General features: G+C 36.8%; 1 protein-coding gene and 1 pseudogene across 5 annotated transcripts in view; both read left to right on the top strand.

Annotated features, from left to right (window-relative positions):
• ATG10 (autophagy related 10) overlaps window positions 1-21,194 on the top strand; it is a 437,178-nt gene that overhangs the window by 43,113 nt on the left and 372,871 nt on the right. The window lies entirely within an intron of this gene.
• LOC143665373 (pleckstrin homology domain-containing family A member 1 pseudogene) lies at window positions 4,672-6,892 on the top strand (annotated as a pseudogene).

Below are 21,194 nucleotides of genomic sequence, written 5' to 3'. Positions count from 1 at the left end.
AACATAAATAAGTTAGGTTAGAGAGAGAGAGAGAGAGAGAGAGAGAGAGAAAGAGTTATAAAAAGTGAAAATAGCCTCAGAGTCCTCTGGGATACCATCAATATATGCATATATCAATATATGCATTATGGGATTCCTGGAAGATGAAGAAAGAAAGAAGCCCAGAAAACAGCAAACAGGATAAACTTGGAGAAAAATATGTTTCTTATTTAAGTGTCAAATGCAAAGGACAAGGAGAGAGTTTTGAAAACAATGTGTTGTGTACAAAGGAGTACCAATTAGAATTAGTGCTGATTTCTTATCAGAAATCATGTAGGCAAGAAGACAGTGGGTTGAAATACTTTATGTTCTGAAAGAAAATAATTGGCAGCCAAGCATTTTATATCTGGCGAGTCTTTCTTTCCAATATGAGGGAGAGATTAAGACATTTCCTGATAAACAAAAGCGGAGGGAGTTCATCACCACCTGCCCTGCCCTATAAGCAATCTAAAGGGAGTTCTTCAGTCTGAAAGGAAAGGACATTAGACTGTGGTTCAAAGCAATATAAAGAAATGAAGACATGTAGTAGAGGCAACCATTTATGTAATTATAAATGTCAGATTTTATTAGTTAATATGTAGTTCCACTTCTTACTTCCTACAGATGCTAAAATGCAAATGCATAAAAATTAATGATAAGTCTAGGTTTTTTTGTCATACAATATACAAAGATACAAGTGGTAACAAGTACCAAAAAATGGTGGGGAGACAGAGGGATATAGGAAAAGTATATGTGCATGCTACTGAAGTTAAGTTGTATCAAACCTAATATGATTGTTATATATTTAGGCTATAAACTTTGCACCCCATTGTAACCACAATGAAAATATATGAAAAATATAGTGATGTAGAAATGAGAATGGATTCATTATGGTATAATATAAAAAAATCAAATACATATGAAAGTAAGCATTGATGGAAGAATTAAGGGGGGAGAAAAGGCATAAAACTTCCAAAAACTAAGTAGCAAAATGGCAAAAGGAAATCCTGCATTATCAATAGTTACTTTAATGTACATGGATTAAACTCTCCAGTCAAAAGGTAGAAATTGGTAAAATGGATAAAAAAGCATGATCCAACGATATTCTTTCTATAAGAGACTCACCTTAAATTCAAAGGCATAAGTAGGTTGTAAGTGAAAAGAGAAAAAAATTATGCCATGCAAGTAGTAACCAAAACAGAGCTGGGGTAGCCATACTAATATTGGTGTAATTGCAGTATGTCAAAACCTATAAAGAGAAAAAAATATAAAAATTATACATTGACAGAGAGATCAGTTCAACAAGGAAAGGTAACAATTGGAAATATATATATGCATGTAATAGCAGAGTCCCCAAACATATGAAGCAAATATTGAAAATTTTAGGGAAAATAGATGGTTTCACATTAATAGTAGAAGACTTCAATAACCCACTTTCAATAATGGACAAAAGAACATCTAGGCAGAAGATGAATAAAGAAATACAAGACTTGAGAGATACCTTTAACTAACGAACCTAATAGACATAATAGAACACTTCACCAGTCAAGAGCAGAATGCATCTTATTCTCAAGTGCATGTGTGTCATTCTCCAGGATAGCCCATATTTGAAGACACAAAACAAGTCTCAATAAACTAAAAAATACTGAAGTCATACATTGTATCTTCTCTGACCACAAGGAATGAACGTAGAAATCAATAACTCAGGGAGAATAGAAAATTCACAAATGTGGAAATAAAACAATGGACTCTTAAACAACAGTGGGTTAAAGAGTAAATCACAAGGGAAATTAGGACATATCTAATGAAAATGAAATTACAACATACCAAAAATTTATAGGATGAATCAAAGGCAGTGCTGAAGGGGAAATTTATAGCACTAAATAATTGAAAAAATAAAAAAAAACTTCAAATATGAGGTCTAACCTCAAAACTGGAGGAACTAGAAAAAGAAAAGAAAATTAAACCCAAAGTAAGCAGAATGAAGAAAAGAACAAAGATTAGAGTGGAGATAAATGAAATGGGGCATTAGGAAAAAAATAGGGAGTATCAATAAAATCAAAAGTTTGTTTTTTGAAATGATAAATAAAATTCAGAGACCTTTAGCATGACTGACATAGCAAAAAAGGAAGAAGACACAAATGACTAAAATCAGAAATGAAAAGGAGGACACCACAACTGGCTTCATTGAAATAAAAGGACTATGAAGAACTGCACATTAACAAATCAGATAACCTCAATGAAATGGATAAAATTCCTAGAAAAACAAAAACTACCTACACTGACTCAAGAAGAAATAGAAGATCTCAACAAACTAATAACTAGTAAAGAGATTGAATCAGTAACGAAAAACTTCCCCAAAACGTAAAGCCCCAGACTAGAAGGCTTCTCAGGGGAATTTTTCAAAAATATATATAGATATATCCATACAGAATACAATATATTTGAGGTACACAATCAGTGGCTCACAGTGTCATCACATAGTTGTGCATTCATTACCATGATCAATTTTAGAACATTGTCATTATTCCAGAAAAAGAAATAAAAATAAAAAAGAAAACCTCAAACATTCCATACACCTTTCCCCTCCTATTATTGACGTTTAGTATTGGTGTGGCACATTTGTTATTCTTGATGAAAGAATAGTAAGATATTACTGTTAACTATAGTCCATAGTTTGCCATAGGTACAGTTTTCCCATATACCCCTCTATTATTAACTTCTATTACAAGAAGGTAATTACTATTACAAGTGTCATACATTTGTTCTAGTTCATGAAAGAACATTTTTTATACTTGTACTGGTTATCACTGTCATCGTCTACCACAAGATTCACTGTTGTACATTTCCTTGTTTAAAACCTTCAACTCTCCTTCTGGTGACATACGTGACTCTAAACTTCCCTTTCTATTAAATTCACCCATAACTCAGCACTGTTAATTATACTCACAGTAATGGGCTACCATCACCTCTACCCATTTCCAAATGTTTAATTTCAACCTAATTAAAAATTCAACACATATTAAACAATTGCTCCCCGTTCTCTAGCCTCATTCTATATCTGATAACCTATATTCTAGATTTTGTCTATGAGTATACATATTATAATTAGTTCATATTAGTGAGATCATATAACATTTGTCCTTTTACATCTGATTTACTTCACTTAACATAATGTACTCAAGGTTCATCCATGTAGTTGCATGCTTCAGGATTTCATTACTTCTTTATTTTTTTGGTTTTTATAAAGCGAATTTATTAAGTTACAGTTACAATTCTAAGGCCATGAAAATGTCCAAATCAAGGCACCCAAAGGGGATTTAAAAAAAAATTTATTAATTAAAAAAAATTTAACAAACCAAATAAAACACCAACATATATAATCGGTAATTCACAATATCATCACTTAGTTGCATATTCATCATTTCTTAGAACATTTGCATCAATTCAGAAAAAGAAATAAAAAGACAATAGAAAAGAAATAAAATGAAAACAGAAAAGAAAAAAAAAGATTATATCTACCGTACCCCTTAGCCCTCGCTTTCATTGATCACTAGCATTTCAAACTAAATTTATTTTAGCATTTGTTCCCCCATTATTTATTTTTATTCCATATGTTCTACTCGTTTATTGACATGGTAGATAAAAGGAGCATCAGACACAAGGTTTTTACAATCACACAGTCACATTGTGAAAGCTATATCATTATTCAATCATCCTCAAGAAACATGACTACTGGAACACAGCTCTACATTTTCAGGCAGTTCCCTCCAGCCTCTCCATTACATCTTGAATAACAAGGTGATATCTACTTAATGCGTAAGAATAACCTCTCGACTCTGTTTGGAATCTCTCAGCCATTGCCACTTTGTCTCATTTCGCTCTTCCCCCTTTTTGTCGAGAAGGTTTTCTCAATTCCTTGATGCTAAGTCTCAGCTCATTCTAGGGTTTTTCTCAATTCCTTGATGCTGAGTCTCAGCTCATTCTAGGATTTCTGTCCCATGTTGCCAGGGAGGTCCACACCCCTGGGAGTCATGTCCCACATAGACAGGGGGAGGGTGGTGAGATTTCTTGTTGTGTTGGCTGGGGAGAGAGGTCACATCTGAGCAACAAAAGAGGCTCTCTTGGGGGTGACTTTTAGGCCTAAATTTTAAGTAGACTTGACCTATCCTTTGTGGGGTTAAGTTTCATATGAACAACCCCCAAGACTGGGGGCTCAGCCTATAGCTTTGGTTGTCCACACTGCTTGTGAGAATATCAAGAATTCAACTTGGGGAAGTTGAATTTCTCCCCATTCTCACCATTCCCCGAAGGGGACTTTGCAAATACTTTTCCACTCACTGATCGAATCACTCTGGGATTCATCGGGGCATCACTCTGGACAAATCAACAAAATCTCATGTCCTACCTGAGATTCCAAGTACTTATGGTGTTCAATCAAACTATCTACATAAGTTATATTAGGAAATGCACTAGTCAAAATATAAATTTTGTACCAAATAAACATTTTTTGCTTTAGTCTCACACATAGGTGACATTTTAAAATATTAATTACCATCTATTTTCAGCACCCTGCAATAATGGCATTCCTTTGTTCTTCCTCATGCAAAAGCATTTTTAAAATTTGTACATTTAGTCACTATTATTATACACTCTAGGCATTGGTAGATTATACCGTCTCAATCTTTACCATCTATCTTTCTTTCTGATTTCATTTATGCCCCCAGCCCTCCTCCCTCTATCATTCTCACATTCAGCTTCATTCAGTGTTTTAACATCATTGTATTACAGTTAGGTAGTATTGTGCTGTCCATTTCTGAGTTTTTGTATTCAGTCCTGTCAAAAGGGGATATTTTTTTGAAGGAAAGGCAGCCGGCATCTGGAACAACTTTGTCAGCTGGGAAAGCATGTGGCTGGCGTCTGAGGTCCTTGCTCTGGGTTGCTTTCAACTTCTAATTCCAGTGGCTTTCTAAGTGTCTGTGGATTCTCAGTTTCTCACGGGCAAACTCTGGACTTCGTCTCTTAGCTGCCCTTGATTCTCCCCAGGTTCTGGCTGCTTCTATGAATCTTTACTTAGCACTGGGGTATTTCTGTGTGTGTCTACTCTTGTTCGTTTTTTCTTTTTAATTCAGATTTATTGTATGTTCACATACCATGTAATCATTTGAAGTGTACCCTCAGTGGTTCAGAGTATCATCATATAGCTGTGCATACAGCATCACATTTTTTGAGTATTTTCATTACTCCATTAAAAAAAAAAGAATGAAGATAAAAGTAAAAAAGAGCTCCCCAAACATCTCATTCTCCCCACCCCTCTGTTTATTTTTAGTATTTTTCTTTTCCTTACCCATCTGTCCACACACTAGATAAAGGGAGTGTTGGTCACCAGGTTTTTGGGATCACACGCACATCCCTTAGAAGCTCTACAGTATACAGTCATCTTTAAGAATCAAGGCTGGCGCAGGAGGCCATGGTGGGTGCGGTACCGACAGCTCTGAGTTTGTGGGAGCCCAGCCGCGGGGCGCGGATGCTGTGGACCAAGGGCAGCGAGAAAGTTCTGTGCGAGGAGCCGCCTCTGGAGTTTGGCGCCCGCAGAGGGCCGGAGGGTGCTGTGGGTGTCGCGCTCAGAAATATCTTATGTGGATCATCAAGAATCCCATTTGTGGTTTTCCAGACGTTGAAGAAAATGAAAGCAATGGGAAACTTCTTCAAAAGTACTTCATACTGGGTACCAGAGAAGATAGTTTTGTATGGTACATGGATAATCCACAGAACCCATCTTCTGGATCATCACGTGCTGCCGCCATTAAACTCACCTACATTCAAAGGTTAGCAGTGCAGCTAAGCCAAGGCCAAAGGCTGAGTTCTGTTTTGTTAGGAATGCAGGGATGAGGAAATGCCTCTTTCAAGCCAATGATCAGTGGGATCTAGGAGAATGGATAAATGTATTGAACAAAGCTATAAAAATTACAGTACCAAAGCAGTCAGACTCGCAGCCTCATTCTAATCGTGTAAGTCGCCATGGTGAATGTCCATGTGGGAAGAAGCAAATGTCCTACAGAACTGATATTGTGGGTGGTGTACCCATCATTACCCCAACTCAGAAAGAAGTAAATGAATGTGGTGAAAGTGTTGACAGAAATAATTTGAAACAGTCCCAAAGGCATCTTCCTTTTGTCCTAAACCACCTCCAGATAGCGCAATTATCAAAGCTGGATATTGTGTAAAACAAGGAGCAGTACTGAAAAACTAGAAGAGAAGATACTTTCAATTGGATGAAAATGCAATAGGCTACTTCAGGCCTGAACTGGAAAAGGAACCTCTCTGAGCAATACCACTTAAAGAGGTTCATAAAGTTCAGGAATGTAAGCAAAGTGACATAATGATGAGGGACAACCTCTGAAAGTGTAACAGTGTTTGGAACTTTGCTGGTAGCATCTTTTATATGGCAGGCCAGAAGGCTGTCGAATTCTAGCATATGGAGAGAATGATTGCCCACGTCTGACCACCACACCTCCTTACAGGAGCACCCCACTGTGCTGCAGAAGCCAAACAAGATTTTGGGCGTGTCCTGCCAGCCACAGCAGCCAACTCGCATTCCCCAGCCTCTCTTTGGTCTCAAGCCTTACCATGGAGAAGCGAGGATTTTCAAATCTCTTGCCAAGGTCAAGCCAGGGAACTTCAAGGTTCAGACTGTCTCTCCAAGAGAACTGCTTCCAAAGTGACTGAGTACTCTGCTAAAACCTCAAAGTAAAAACAGCCCTCAGGAAAGTGCCAGTGGCCTAGTGCAGTCTTGGGGGATGCAAGCGTTCCAGCCAGTGCTGTGTAAAAACGGAAGCCCGTGGAGCCCCACCCACCTCGGAAATCCCTTCCTTTCTCTATGATGTTTTTAACCAAAGATGATAAAGGGTGAGGTGGTTCTTAGTGCAGATGTTATACCGCCTCTTAGATGTAGTTTTCATAAGCTGGTAAACTGAGAATCTAGGGAGTGGCCAAACTAAATGTAATTTCTTAAAAAATTAAAGAAGAGAAGAAACAGAAACCTATGTATCTCAGTATCAACTATGATGCTTTGTGTGCTCTCATTTGGGTAATAAAAAATGTGATTTTTTTTTTCCTAGTGAATTTGACAGTATTAATGTTTAACAACTTAAAAGAAACATTAAAAGTGCTTATTATTTTGGCCATTTAAAAATGCTACTATGGCTTACTTTTAAATGTTCAATATTTACACATTCTTATTAATATTATCAGATGAAATATTGTCAGACTAAGGTATCTAAACTCATGATGTCTGTGGTGCTGTAAAATTTATACAACCAGGTATCAATTTTGAAAATAACCTTTTTTGATGCCCTGGATCTCAAAAGTGGCAAGTTTTGCATAGAGGATATTATTACATCATTGGTTAGGGTTGTGGGTGATAATTGGGTTAGAGGGGAGGGAAATTTAGAATTCAAACACGTATCTTAGACATTTGTTTGAAAAAAGCTTATTCAAGACTTGTAGCAGTCAGTGCTTTTACTCACTGATCATTTTTATTTGGTATGAGATTTTGGGGAAATCTGATTTTCTTATCAAAGTTTTGTAAATAGTTCTTGTTTCTATATTTGATTTAGTGAAAGACCTCAAGTTTATGTGTATAGACATGATTGATAACTGCCCTTAGTCATGCAATTGTGACCTAATTTTTGTCACTAATAACCTATATTCAAGGACCTGTCTCTTCTCGTCTTTAAGATTAATGTACTCACAGGTCCTACATAATTGGTATTAAACTTTGTGATAAAATTGATTTTCAGTAATATAGTTGAATGTGGTAGATAGCATCTTATATTAGAGATAACAGAATGCTGGTATCCTACTCCCTGTGCAATATATATGTTGTAAAAAACAAATTTGAGTATACATTTGATCATGGCATATCATAAATGTAAGCACCTGTAAACCATCCTTAGTTTCAGGTATTGAATAATAGATTAGTTTGAACAAGTACCTTTTTAGTGGGTTCAATCTTAAACATTTGCTATAATAAGAAAACAGTCTTGAATTTCACATGCTGCTATTTTTATATTTTACTATTTTAAAGTGCTGTTTTGTTTGGAACTCAAATGTGTCACCATTTCTCCTCTTCTGTTGACTTCTTTTATGAGAGGGAGAGAGAGAAATTTCTTACTACAACAGTGGGATCCAGAGGTTAATATCTATTTTAATAGAATTACATAGTTTCACTTTAAATAATCCATATATATATAAAGAATTCACCATTCAACTTTTTAATTCATAAGCTAGTATTTTGAAAAAGTTGTATTAAGGGTCTCTTTTGCAGCTACATTTGCAAATGATAGAATCAGAAGGTTTTAAGTAGTAGATAGCATCAGTAATAATGGCTTTTTTTAAAGTTCCCTTCTCATGGTCATAGCTAAGAAATCTTGTGTAGACATTTTGCAATATTCAAAAGTCTAATGTTGTTGTTGTTGTTTTTTTGGTACAGCTCTCACATTGCATGTTCATTTTAGCATATTTTGGTATTTAGCATACTTATAGTGACAAATCATTAGGTTTATTTTGCAACTTTTCATAAAACTACCCTTATATTCAACAGCATAGGAAAAAGTTCTTATGATTGTTAAAATCTCCTAATATTTATCTCATACTTTTATAATTCTATGGAAGCTATTTAATTATTTTAAAATTTATACTTTTCATTTAATTAAGTCGCATCTGAATTGTCAAAAATTACTTTGGATACCTTAATATTTGTTGCAGTCTATATGTATAAATGTTCTAGTTTTGCTAGCTGCCAGAATGCAATATATCAGAAACTGAATGGCTTTTAAAAAGAGAAATTTAGTAAGTTGCTAGTTTACAGTTCTAAGGCCAAGAAAATGTCCCAATTAAAACAAGTCTATAGAAATGTCCAATCTAAGGTATCCAGAAAAGATACCTTGGTTTAAGAAGACTGATGAAGTTCAGGGTTTCTCCCTCAAGTGAGAAGGCACATGGCAAACATAGTCAGGGCTTCTCTCTCAGCTGGAAGGGCATGTGGTGAACACGGTGTTATCTGCTAGCTTTCTCTCCTGGCTTCCTGTTTTTTGAAGCTCCCAGGAAGGCGTTTTCCTTCTTCATCTCCAGAGATCACTGGCTGGTAGACTCTCTGCTTCGTGGTGCTGCAGCATTCTCTGCTCACTCCAAATCTCTAGCTTTCTCCTAAATGTTTCCTCTTTTATAGGATTCCAGTAAACTAATCAAGACCCACCCAAATGGGTGGAGACATGTCTCCACCTAATCCAGCTTAAGAACTGCTCGTGATTGGGTTACATCTCCAGGGAGATGATCTAATTACAGATTCAAACATACAGTACTGAATAAGTATTACAAAATGGGATTAGGATTAAAACATGGCTTTTCCAGGGCACATATGTCCTTTCAAACTGGCACAATATATGTAAAACGTATCTTCTCTTTGATAGAAATATATGTGTGCCTCTCAATGTTTATTTTTATATGTTTTCTTTATATGTCAAACTGGTTGAACATTGTAATGACTTGAGAATAAACTACTCAGAATTAAAAAAAAAGAAAAGAATCAAGGCTACTGGATTACAGTTCAACAGTCTCAGGTATTTCCCTCTAGCTACTCGAGTACACCAAAGACTGAAAAGAGATCTGTATACTGCGTAGGAATAACCTCCAGAATGACCTCTTGATTCTATTTGAAATCTCTCAGCCACTGAAACTTTATTTTGTTTCATTTCTCTTCCCTCTTTGATCAAGACGGCTTTCTCAATCCCTTGATGCCATAGCCAGGCTAATCCCCAGGAGTCATGTCCCACATTGCCAGGGAGATTTACAGCTCTGGGAGACTATCCCACATACTGGGGAGGGCAGTGAATTCACCTGCAGAATTGGCTTAGAGAGAGAGAGGCCAAATCTGAGCAACATAAGAGGTTCTCTGGCATGACTCATAGACAGCATTATAAGTAGGCTCAGCTTCTCCTATGCAGGAATAAATTTCATAAGGACAAGCCCCGAGATCTAGGGCCTGGTCCATTAAATAGGCAGTCCCAAATGATTGCAAGAGTATCAAGACTTTCTCAAGTGGGGAAGGTGAATATTTCCACCTTTTCCCCCAGTCCCTCAAGGGGACTTTGCAAATACTTTTTAATCTTCTGCTCAGATTACTCTGGGATGTCTCAGGGCATCACACCAACCAGTGAAAACTAAGATTTCACTGTATATTCAAGGTTCCATGTAATTATGATGTTTGAGTTAGCTGACCATACAAGTTAGATAGTGGGCTACCAAAAATTTAAATTTTGTACCAAATTAACATCTTTTCCTTTGGTCTCACACAGAAGGTGAAGTTTTAAAATGTAGTCAGTATCGTCCTTTACTCTTGTGCCAGTTTGAAACTGTTTTGTACCCCAGAAAAGCCATGTTCTTTTATGCTGACTCCATATTGTTAGATGGGATCTTTTTAATTAAATTGTTTCCATGGAGATATGACTCATCCAATTGTGAAGGAAGCGTTTGATTAGGTGGTTTTCATGGAGCTGTGTCTCCAGCAATTCAAGGAGTCCTTTAAGAGGGAACCATTTTGGAAAAAGCTTCAGAGCTGGCACAGAGACATTTAGAGATGCAGAAAGAAAAATGTCCCTTGGGGAGCTGTTTGAAACAAGAAGCCAGGAGAGAAAGCTAACAGACATCACCATGTGCCTTCCTAGCTGGCAGAGAAACCACAAACATCGTCAGCCCTTTCTTGAGTCAAGGTATCTATCTCTGAAAGCATTAGTTTTGGACATTTTTATGGCCTTAGAACTGTAAATGTTTAACTTAATAAATTCCCCTTATAGAAGCCAACCTATATCTAGTATATTGCTTTTCTGGTAGCTTTAACAAACTGTTACAACCCTTAAAGTCTGATTTGCCTTATTTGTACCCAGGTCAGTTTCATTCATATCTCCAATTGAAGTCTGATCACTTTTTCAGTGTTTTTTAACAGTGGCTGTATGGGGTAATGCTGACTTTCATAGCTTCAGAACTCTAGCTCTGAGTCTCGGGTGTCCTACAAATACTCAAAGTTCCAGGGAACAACCAGCTTATACACAAAGAACTCAGCATCTAAAACTTTAGAAATAACAGTTTGAACTAGATGTGACTGCTGTAAGAACTTACAATCTAGAAACCTTTATTATAGGCCTTCACCTGATAACCTGTGCTCTCGAATTCAGTTCTTAGAGTTTGTATATTATAGTTAGTATATTTTATTCTTTTTGTTTCTGGCTTATTTTATTCACCATTCTGTCCTCAACATTCATTTGCTTAGTTGTATGCCTTAACTTCATTCATTCTTGCAGTTGCTCAATAGTCCATTGTAACTTCATTATTTCTTACTGCTGAATAATATTCCATTATATGTATATACCACATTTGTCTTTTGATAGACACTTGGATTGTTTCCATATTTTGGCAATTGTGAACAATGCTGCTATGAACATTGGTGTGTAACTGTCTGTACATATCCCTCTCAGTGAAATTTTAATAAGCATTCTAGGAAGAATTGACACCAGTCCTCCTTCCGAAAGATTGAAGAGGAGGGAACATTCCCTAATTCATTCTACTAGGCCAATATCACCCTCATAAGATAGCCAGAAAAAGATACCACAAGAAAAGGAAGTTACAGATCAATATGTCTTATGAATATAGATACAGAAATCCTCAGCAAAGTACTAGCAAAGAGAATCCAACAGCACATCAAAAGATTTAGACACCATGATCAAGTGGGATTTATTCCAGGAATGCAAGATTGGTTCAACATAAGAAAATCTATCAGTAGTATACAAAAAATAAACAAAATGAAGTGTAAAAACCACATAATCATCTTTTTTTTAAACTTTTTTTATTAATTAAAAAATTAACAAACAAAACATTAAGATATCATTCCATTCTACATATATAATCAGTAATTCTTAATATCATCACATAGTTGCATATTCATCATTTCTTAGAACATTTGCATCGATTTAGAAAAGGAAATAAAAAGACAACAGAAAAAGAAATAAAATGATAACAGAGAAAAAAAAGATTATACATACCATACCCCTTACCCCTTGCTTTCATTTACCACTAGCATTTCAAACTAAATTTATTTTCACATTTGTTCCCCCTATTATTTATTTTTATTCCGTATGTTCTACTCTTCTGTTGATATAGTAGCTAAAAGGAGCATCAGACACAAGGTTTTCACATTCACAGAGTCTCATTGTGTAAGCTATATCATTTTTCAATCATCATCGAGAAACATGGCTACTGGAACACAGCTCTACATTTTCAGGCAGTTCCCTCCAGCCTCTCCGCTACATCTTGAACAACAAGGTGACATCTACTTAATGCATAAGAATAACCTCCAGGATAACCTCTCAACTCTATTTGGAATCTCTCAGCCATTGACACTTAGTCTCATTTCACTCTTCCCCCTTTGGTCGAGAACGTTCTCTCAATCCCTTGATGTTAATTCTCAGCTCATTCTAGGGTTTTACTCAGTCCCTTGATGCTGAGTCTCAGCTCCTTCCAGGATCTCTGTCCCACTTGCCAGGAAGGTCCACACCCCTGGGAGTTATGTCCCATGCAGAGAGGGGGAGGGTGGTGAGACTGCTTGTCATGTTGGCTGGAGAGAGAGGCCACATCTGAGCAACAAAAGAGGCTCTCTTGGGGGTGACTCTTAGGCCTAAATTTTAAGTAGATTTGACCTATCCTTTGTGGGGTTAAGCTTCATATGAACAAACCCCAAGACTGGGGGCTCAGCCTATAGCTTTGGTTGTCCACACTGCTTGTGAGAATATCAAGAATTCAACTTGGGGAAGTTGAATTTCTCCCCATTCTCACCATTCCCCGAAGGGGCTTGCAAGTACTTTTCTAGTCACTGATCAAATAACTCTGGGATTCATCGGGGCATCACTCTGGACAAATCAACAAAATCTCATGTCCTACCTGAGATTCCAAGTACTTATGACATTCAATCAAACTATCTACATGAGTTATATTAGGAAATGCTCTAGTCAAAATATAAATTTTGTACCAAATAAACATTTTTTGCTTTAGTCTTACACATAAGGTGACATTTTAAAGTATTATCATCTATTTTCAGCACCCTGCAATAATGACATTCCTTTGTTCTTCCTCATGCAAAAACATTTTTAAAATTTGTACATTGTACATTTCACTATTATTATGCACTCTAGGCATTCCTAGATTTTACCATCTCAATCTTTACCATCTATCTTTCTTTCTGATTTCATTTATGTCCCCAACCCTCCTCCCTCTATCATTCTCACATGCAGCTTCATTCAGTGTTTTAACATAATTACATTACAGTTAGGTAGTATTGTGCTGTCCATTTCTGAGTTTTTATATTCAGTCCTGTTGCACAATATGTACCTCTTCAGCTCCAATTACCCAATATCTCACCCTATTTCTATCTCCTGATGGTCTCTGTTACCAAGGAAATATTCCAAGTTTATTCACTAATGTCAGTTCATATCAGTGAGACCATACAGTATTTGTCCTTTTGTTTCTGGCTAATCACACTCAGCATAATGTCCTTAAGGTCCATTCATGTTGTTACATACTTCATAACTTTATTCTGTCTTACAGCTGCATAATATTCCATCTTATGTAAATGTCACAGTTTGTTTAATCAACTGTCTGTTGATGGACATTTTGGCTGTTTCCACCTCTTAGTAATTGTTAATAATGCTGCTATAAACATTGGTGTGTAAATGTCCATTTGTGTCCTTGGCCTCGTGTCCTCTGAGTAGAGACAGCATATAGATGGGTCCTGTTTTTTAATCCATTCTGCCAGACTATGTCTTTTGATTGGAGAGTTTAATCCATTAACATTCAGTGTTATTACTGCATGGGGAGTACTTTCTTCTACTATTTTGCCTTCTGGATTTTATCTGTCATATCTAATTTTCCTTCTTTTTACCTTTACTCATAGTCTTCCTTTCTACACTCTTTTCCACACCTCTCTCTTCTGTCTTCGTATCTGTCACTAGTGTTCCCTTTAGTGTTTCTTGCAGAGCTGGTCTCTTGGTCACAAATTCTCTCAGTGATTTTTTGTCTAAAAATGTTTTAATTTCTTCCTCATTTTTGAAGGACAGTTTTCTGGATATAGAATTCTTGTTGGCAGTTTTTCTCTTTTAATAATTCAAATATATTATCCCACTGTCTTCTTGCCTCCATGGTTTCTGCTGAGAGATCTGTGCATAGTCTTATTGGGCATCCCTTGTATGTGATGGATTGCTTTTCTCCTGCTGCTTTCAAGATCCTCTCTTTCTCTTTGACCTCTGACATTCTGATTATTAAATGTCTTGGAGTATGTCTATTTGGATCTGTTCTCTTTGGGGTACGCTGCACTTCTTGGATCTGTAATTTTAAGTCTTTCATAAGAGTTGGGAAATTTTCAGTGATAATTTCCTCCATCAGTTTTTCTCCTCCTTTTCCCTTCTCTTCTCCTTCTGGGACACCCACAACACGTATCTTCATGCGCTTCATATTGTCTTTCAATTCCCTGAGTCCCTGCTCATATTTTTCCATTTTTTTTCCCTATAGTTTCTGTTTCTTGTCGGATTTCAGATGTTCCATCCTCCAGTTTTGAAATCCTATGTTTTGTCTCTCAAAATCTACCATTGTAGGTTTCCATTGTTTTTTTCATCTCTTCTACTGTGTCTTTCATTCCCAAAAGTTCTGTGATTTGTTTTTTCAGACTTCCAGTTTCTTCTTTTTGTTCTTTCCTTGCCTTCTTCATGTCCTCCCTCAATTCATTGATTTGGTTTTTGATGAGGTTTTCCATGTCTGTTCGTACATTCTGAATTAGTTGTTTCAGCTCCTGTATGTCATTTGAATTGCTGGTTTGTTCCTTTGACTGAGCCATATCTTCAATTTTCCTAGTGTGATTTGTTATTTTTTGCTGGTGTCTAAGCATTTAATTACCTTAATTAGTTTATTCTGGAGATTGCTTTCACTTCTTTTATCTAGGGTTTTCTTGCTGGATGAATTTGTTGTCTATCTGTTCTTTGACATTCCGTTCAGCTTTATCTGGACCGTTAGCTTAAATTTTGTTAAACAGAGGAGAATTTTTCAGTTCTTGTTTTCTTGTTTCTTGCCCTGCTTGTGTGGTGCCTTCCCCAACCCCACCATACTTAGGAGGGTCTACTTAGATATTATAGACCCCAGCCAGATTTTCCCAGACCAAACTGGCCTCCTATCAGAAGGATAGTCACCTGCGTCGGTTTTCCCTGAGGCGAGACCCAGCAGGTTGAAAGACTTTCCTGTGAAGTCTCTGGACTCTGTTTTTCTTATCCTGCCCTGTGTGTGGTGCTTGTCTGACTGCAGGTCCCACCAGCCTAAGATGATGCTGTACCTTTAACTTTGGCAGACTCTCCCTGCTGGGGGTGTGGTGGAGACAGAGGAGAGGTTGTAGGCTGGTTTTAATGGCTTCAAATTACCAAGCCCTGGTGTTTGAATTCCTTGATGGAGGGATTCCACCTGAGTTGGGCTTCACCCCCCCTCTGGGGAAGGCACAGGCTCCAGACAAGCCCCCCAAAGAGCTCACTTCTGCCTATGCCTGGGGCAGTTGCAGCCTGAAAAGTCCTGCCGCTGTATGCAGAGGCAGTCAAGCCTTTGTAGATACACAGCCACAAAAACCTCTGTTTCCTTCTTTTTTTTTACCCCCTTTTTCTGTCAGTCCTGCCTCCTTGGCGCCGGGGCAAAAATGAGCAACCTCCGCTTTGATCAGGTTCACCTAAGCTGGGGGCCTATTTTTAGTAGTCAGAATTTGTTAATTAGTTCCACAATTGGCGTTTGATTGTGCTCAGTCCCTGCTGCTGGTAAAGTCCTTTCCTTTCCTCTCTGGGAAGCAGACTGTGGGGGTGGGGCACTGGCCACCACAGCTTTGGGAATTCACAGTTCAGGGGGGTGCTCGCAGCCAATCCAGCTGGTCCAGACTGGGGTACGCTGTGTGTCTGGTCACTGACGTGGCCCCAGGAGCTGTTCTGTACTGTTTCTGGTTATTTAGTAGTTGTTCTGGAGGACGAACTAAAACGCGCACGTTGTTAAGCCACCATCTTGACCCGGAAGTTCCATATGATCATCTTAATTGAAGCAAAAAGGGCATTTGACAAAATCCAGCATCCATTTTTGACAAAATACCTATGAAACTAGGAATAGAAGGAATCCTCCTTAACATAATATTAGTACATATGAAAATATCATAGCTAGTATCATACTTAACAGTGAAAAACTGAAAGCTTTCCTTCTGAGATCTGGCACAGGATAAGGATGACCACTGCCACCACTATTAGCCAACACTGTGCTGGATATTCTTGCCAGAGAAGTTAGGCAAGAAGATAAATAAAAGTCATCCAAATTTGCAAGAACTAAAACTTTCCCTGTTTGCAGATGACTTGATCCTATATACAGAAAATCCTAAAAAATCTACAATACAGGTCCTAGAGCTAATAAAAATGAATTCAGTAGTGTCAGGTATAAGATCAACACTTAAAGATTAGTAGTGTTTTTATAAACAAGCAATGAACAATCAGAAGGAAAACCCAAGAAAAAAAATTCTGTTTCCAATAGCAACTAAAAAAATCAAATATCTAGGAGTAAATCTTACCAAGGATATAAAGGACTTGTACAGAAAACTATTTTAAAAATGCTAAATAAATCAGTGACCTAAATAAATGGAAGGATATTCTGTGTTCCTGGGTTGGAAGACTAAATATTGTTAATACGTCAATTCAGAGTGCTTTTCAGATTCACCAAAATCCAGATCCAAATTCCAACAACTTTCTTTTCAGAAATAAAGAAGACAGTCATCAAATTTATATGGAATGGTAAGTGGCCCTAAATACACAAATCCATCTTGAAAAAGAAGAATGCAGTTGGGACTGTGATGGTTAGGTTCTGGTGTCAAATTGGTCAGGTGATGGTACCCAGTTATCTGGTCAGGAAAGCACTGGCCTAACCATTGCTGCAAGGGTATTTTGTGTCTGGTTAATAAATCAGAAGGCTGGTTTATTAAATCTTCAGTCAGTTGATTGCAGTTGTTCTTGACTACATCTGTCATCAACCAAGGACAAGTCTGCTGCAAAAGAGATGATCCAATCAGCTGAAGACTTTTAACAAAGAAGCAAGGCTTTTCACTGCTTCTTCAGCCAGCAAGCCTCTCCTTTGGAGTTTGTTGAGACCTTTCATTGGAGCTGCCAGCTTTACAGCCTGCCTTGTTGATTTTGGACTCTTCCATTTCCAGGGTTATGTGAGACACTTTTATAAATCTCATATTTACAGATATCTTTTGTTGTTTCTTGTTCTCTAGAGAACCCTAACTAATATAGGGACTTCCACTCCCTGTCTTAAAACATAATAAAGTTATGGTAATCAAAATAGCATGGTACTGGCACAGGGACAGACATATAGACCAATGGAATAGAATTGAGGGCTCAGAAATCAACCTTCACATTTATGGTCAACTGATGTTTGACAAAGGGCAAAGACCAATCATTTAGAAAAATATGGTATCTTCAACAAATGATATTGGGAGCTGTATCTCCATTTGGGAAAGAATGAAGGTGGATCTCTACCTCACACCATTTACCAAAATCAACTCAAAATGGATCATAGATTTAAATATAAAAACCAGAATTGTAAAACTCCTAGAAGAAGGCACAGGGAAGAATCTTCAGGATCTTGTGTTAGGGCATGGTTTCTTAGACCTTATACACAAAGCAAAAGCCACAAAGAAAAAAAATAACAAAATGAGCCCTCATTAAGGTTAAATCCTTTGTGCATCAAAGGACTTTATCATGGAAGTAAAACAACATACAGAATTTGAGACAATGTTTGGAAATCACATATCTGATGAGGGCTTGTATCCAGAATATAAAAAGAAAAATGTCAACAATAAAAATAGAAACAACCCAATTGAAATATGGGCAAAAGACTTGCATAGAAATTTCTCCAAAGAAATTATACAGACAGCCAGAAAGCACATGAAAAAATGTTAAACATCATTAGCCAATAGGGAAATGCAAATCAAAATGATATTGAGATACCATTTCACATCTGCTACAATGCCTACTATTAAAAACCCAAAATTACAACTGTTGGAGAGGATATGGAGTAATAAGACAGTCAGTTATTGCTTGTGGGAATGTAAAATTATACAGCCACTGTGGAATTCTGATGGGCAATTCCTCAGAAAGTTAGGTATAGGATTACCATGACTCAGCAATTCTACTTCTAGGTATATACCCCAAAGAATTGAAAGCAGGGATTTGAACATATATTTGCACACCTATGTTCATAATGGCATTTTCACAATTTCCAAAAGATACAGGTAATTGAAGTGTCCATCAACCTATGAATGGATAAACAAAATGGGGTATATTCACACAATGGTATTGATCAGAAGTAAAAAAGGAATGAAGTTATTTAACATGTGGCAACATGGATGAACTGTGAACACATTATGTTGAGTGAAAAAAATTTACACAAAAGGATAAATATTGTGTAATCTCACTGATATGAAATAATTAGAATAAGCAAACTCTTAGTCTCAGAATTTAGAAGATAGGTTTGGTTGTGGCAGTGGTAGGTAATAGGGAGTGTAGGTTTAAAATGCACATAGTTTTTATTTGGTAAGATGGGATTATTTTGGTAATGGTTGGTGGTGGTGACAGCACAACTTTGTGAACATAATTAACAACACTGAACTATATATTTGAATGTGGTTAAAGGGGAAATTTTATGTTGTCTGCTACTAGAATAAAATTTTAAAAATCCATGGAACTGCACTACACAGTTTAATTAAATGAAACCCTAAATTAAATAATCAATTATAGTTAATAGTATAATTTAAAAAATGTTCTCTCAATAATTATAACAAATGTAGAATACCAATGCAAGGTATTGGTGGTATATGGGAACCCTGTATTTCATGCATGATTTTTTTGTAAACCTACAACTTCTATGAAAAAAAAAAAAAGGCTTGTAATCCATCTTAATGCTGTTAGAGGTGCACCTTAATAAAACACTACTGTATTTGAGAAATACTAGGACAATTACTAAAATTTAAGCAATTTTGAAGCATAAAATAAAAAAGAACTATGTTCACAAAAATATATAAAATCAAGGAAATTACATAAAAATCTTATAATATTCATCTGAAAAAAAATACCAATAACAAATCAAAGCTACATAGTTTTTTTACTTTTGTTCATCAAATCACCCCAATTGTTGTCTGTAAATGCATTCCCCACTATAAGGAACCTGATTTCTTGGAGAAATGTCTGATTCCATGTCAGGGTTATCTTGGTCATCACATCACAAGGGAAGTTATCAAAGGCTAACATTAATGGGGCTTCCAGTGGTTAAAGTAAGACATTGAATGGCATAAAAATAGTAATGAATTTAACTGCTTGAAATAAATGTCTTTAAAACTCATGAGTTCATAAAGTTAGAGAGAGTGAGAGAGAGAACCAGAACAATCTCCAGCCTGAACTCATTGAAAATTATTATATGAGTCTGAAGCACCAGTTACTTACAACCGAGACAATGATATTCAGTGGATGAAACCATTAAATGAAAAGTTGTTGGGAAATTTACAAAGGAGGGGTTGAACTACTGTTATCTGAACCTAGTGATTCATCTTGGCCTAACTAAACATTGGATGACCAGAAATTATGCTACCTTTTAAAGTTTTACAACATGAATCATGTCATACCATCTATAAAATATTATTGCCCCAAAAGTAGAACCTGGAAAGAATCAAGACTTGAAACTAAAATTTTAGAAAATCAGGTGATGGGGCATGAAATTAAAAGATCCCACAAGGAAGCAAACAGACAAATACAGAAATCTAAAGGATAGCTGCCAATTTCTTCAACAATCAATAGTGGGTAAAGAAGGAAGGATGAGGAGTGCTTTTCAAGCTATATGGAGTTAAGGATTCTTTTTGTGTATGTGTGCTTCTTTTTTATTACTTAATGAGACAGGGATCAGTTAGTGGTCTGACTGTGCCTTGACTAGTATGCAGCTCTGTTCACAATGGGAGTCTAAAAACACCCATCCTGGTTCAGTAAGAAGAGCCCCTGATCTTGCACTTACTTAGATGTCTTGACACTGATAACTTGCTATAGAAGGTTCTAAGTGCTCACTTTCTGTACTTGTACTTTTCTGTACTTGTCTTGTTGACCTACAGTGAAGAGCTTAAGGACTGCAGTTTCTGGATTGGTAACAATTAGTTCTTGAACTGGCACCATAGTGGACCACATTCTACATTAAAAGAGATGGAAGAGTAAGGAAGGTATTGCCTGTATTTTAAACTTCACCAACTCTTTGAGACCAAAGAAAGGAAGGTTTATTTTGTCTAGAACCTAATTTTTCTGTAGCACATAATCTAACTCAGCCTGTCTGATATATCATTTAAACAATTCAAACACAGGGAGCCCAGAATAAGAATGAGAGTCTTTAATCCTATATAGCTTAATGTAATGCCTGGATACATCACAGAGTATATTAAGATCAAAGAGTATTGGCAAAGTCCCGTGAGTGATAGGAGAAAAAATATGGAACCATTAAATTTTACCTTTGGGGAAATCCCTGATATTGTGTCAGACATTAGGGGCACCCAAATCAATAGGCCAAGCCGTTGATCTTGAGGCTTGCTGTTGTGAAGTTTATGTATGTAGTGGAGAAGCTTAGCCTACCTATAGGTATGCCTAAGAGTCACATCCAGAGGACCTCTTTTGTTGTTCAGATGTGGACTTTCTCTCTCTAAGCCCAATTCTGCAAGTGAAACAATTGCCCTCCCTCCTATGTGGAACATGACATCCAGGGGTGAAAGTCTTCCTAGGGTTGTGGGAGATGATTTTCAGGGATGAGCTTGGCCCTGGCACCATGAGATCAACAATGCCATCCTGACCAAAAAGGGGAAAAGAAGTGTAACAAATAAGGTATCAGTGGCTGAGAGAGTTCAAATAGAGTTGAGAGGCTATGCTGGAGGACATTCTTATGCAAGCTTCAGTTAGACATTGCTACTTATCATAACTTGCCAAACCCCAACCAGAACCATTACTGCCAAGCCTAAAGAATACCTAGGGCATTATGTA

Source organism: Tamandua tetradactyla, chromosome 21 (genome assembly GCF_023851605.1).
Source record: "Tamandua tetradactyla isolate mTamTet1 chromosome 21, mTamTet1.pri, whole genome shotgun sequence".
Lineage (NCBI taxonomy): Eukaryota > Metazoa > Chordata > Mammalia > Pilosa > Myrmecophagidae > Tamandua > Tamandua tetradactyla.
Note: the sequence above shows the minus strand (reverse complement) of the source record. Positions and strands in the feature narration are given on the sequence as shown.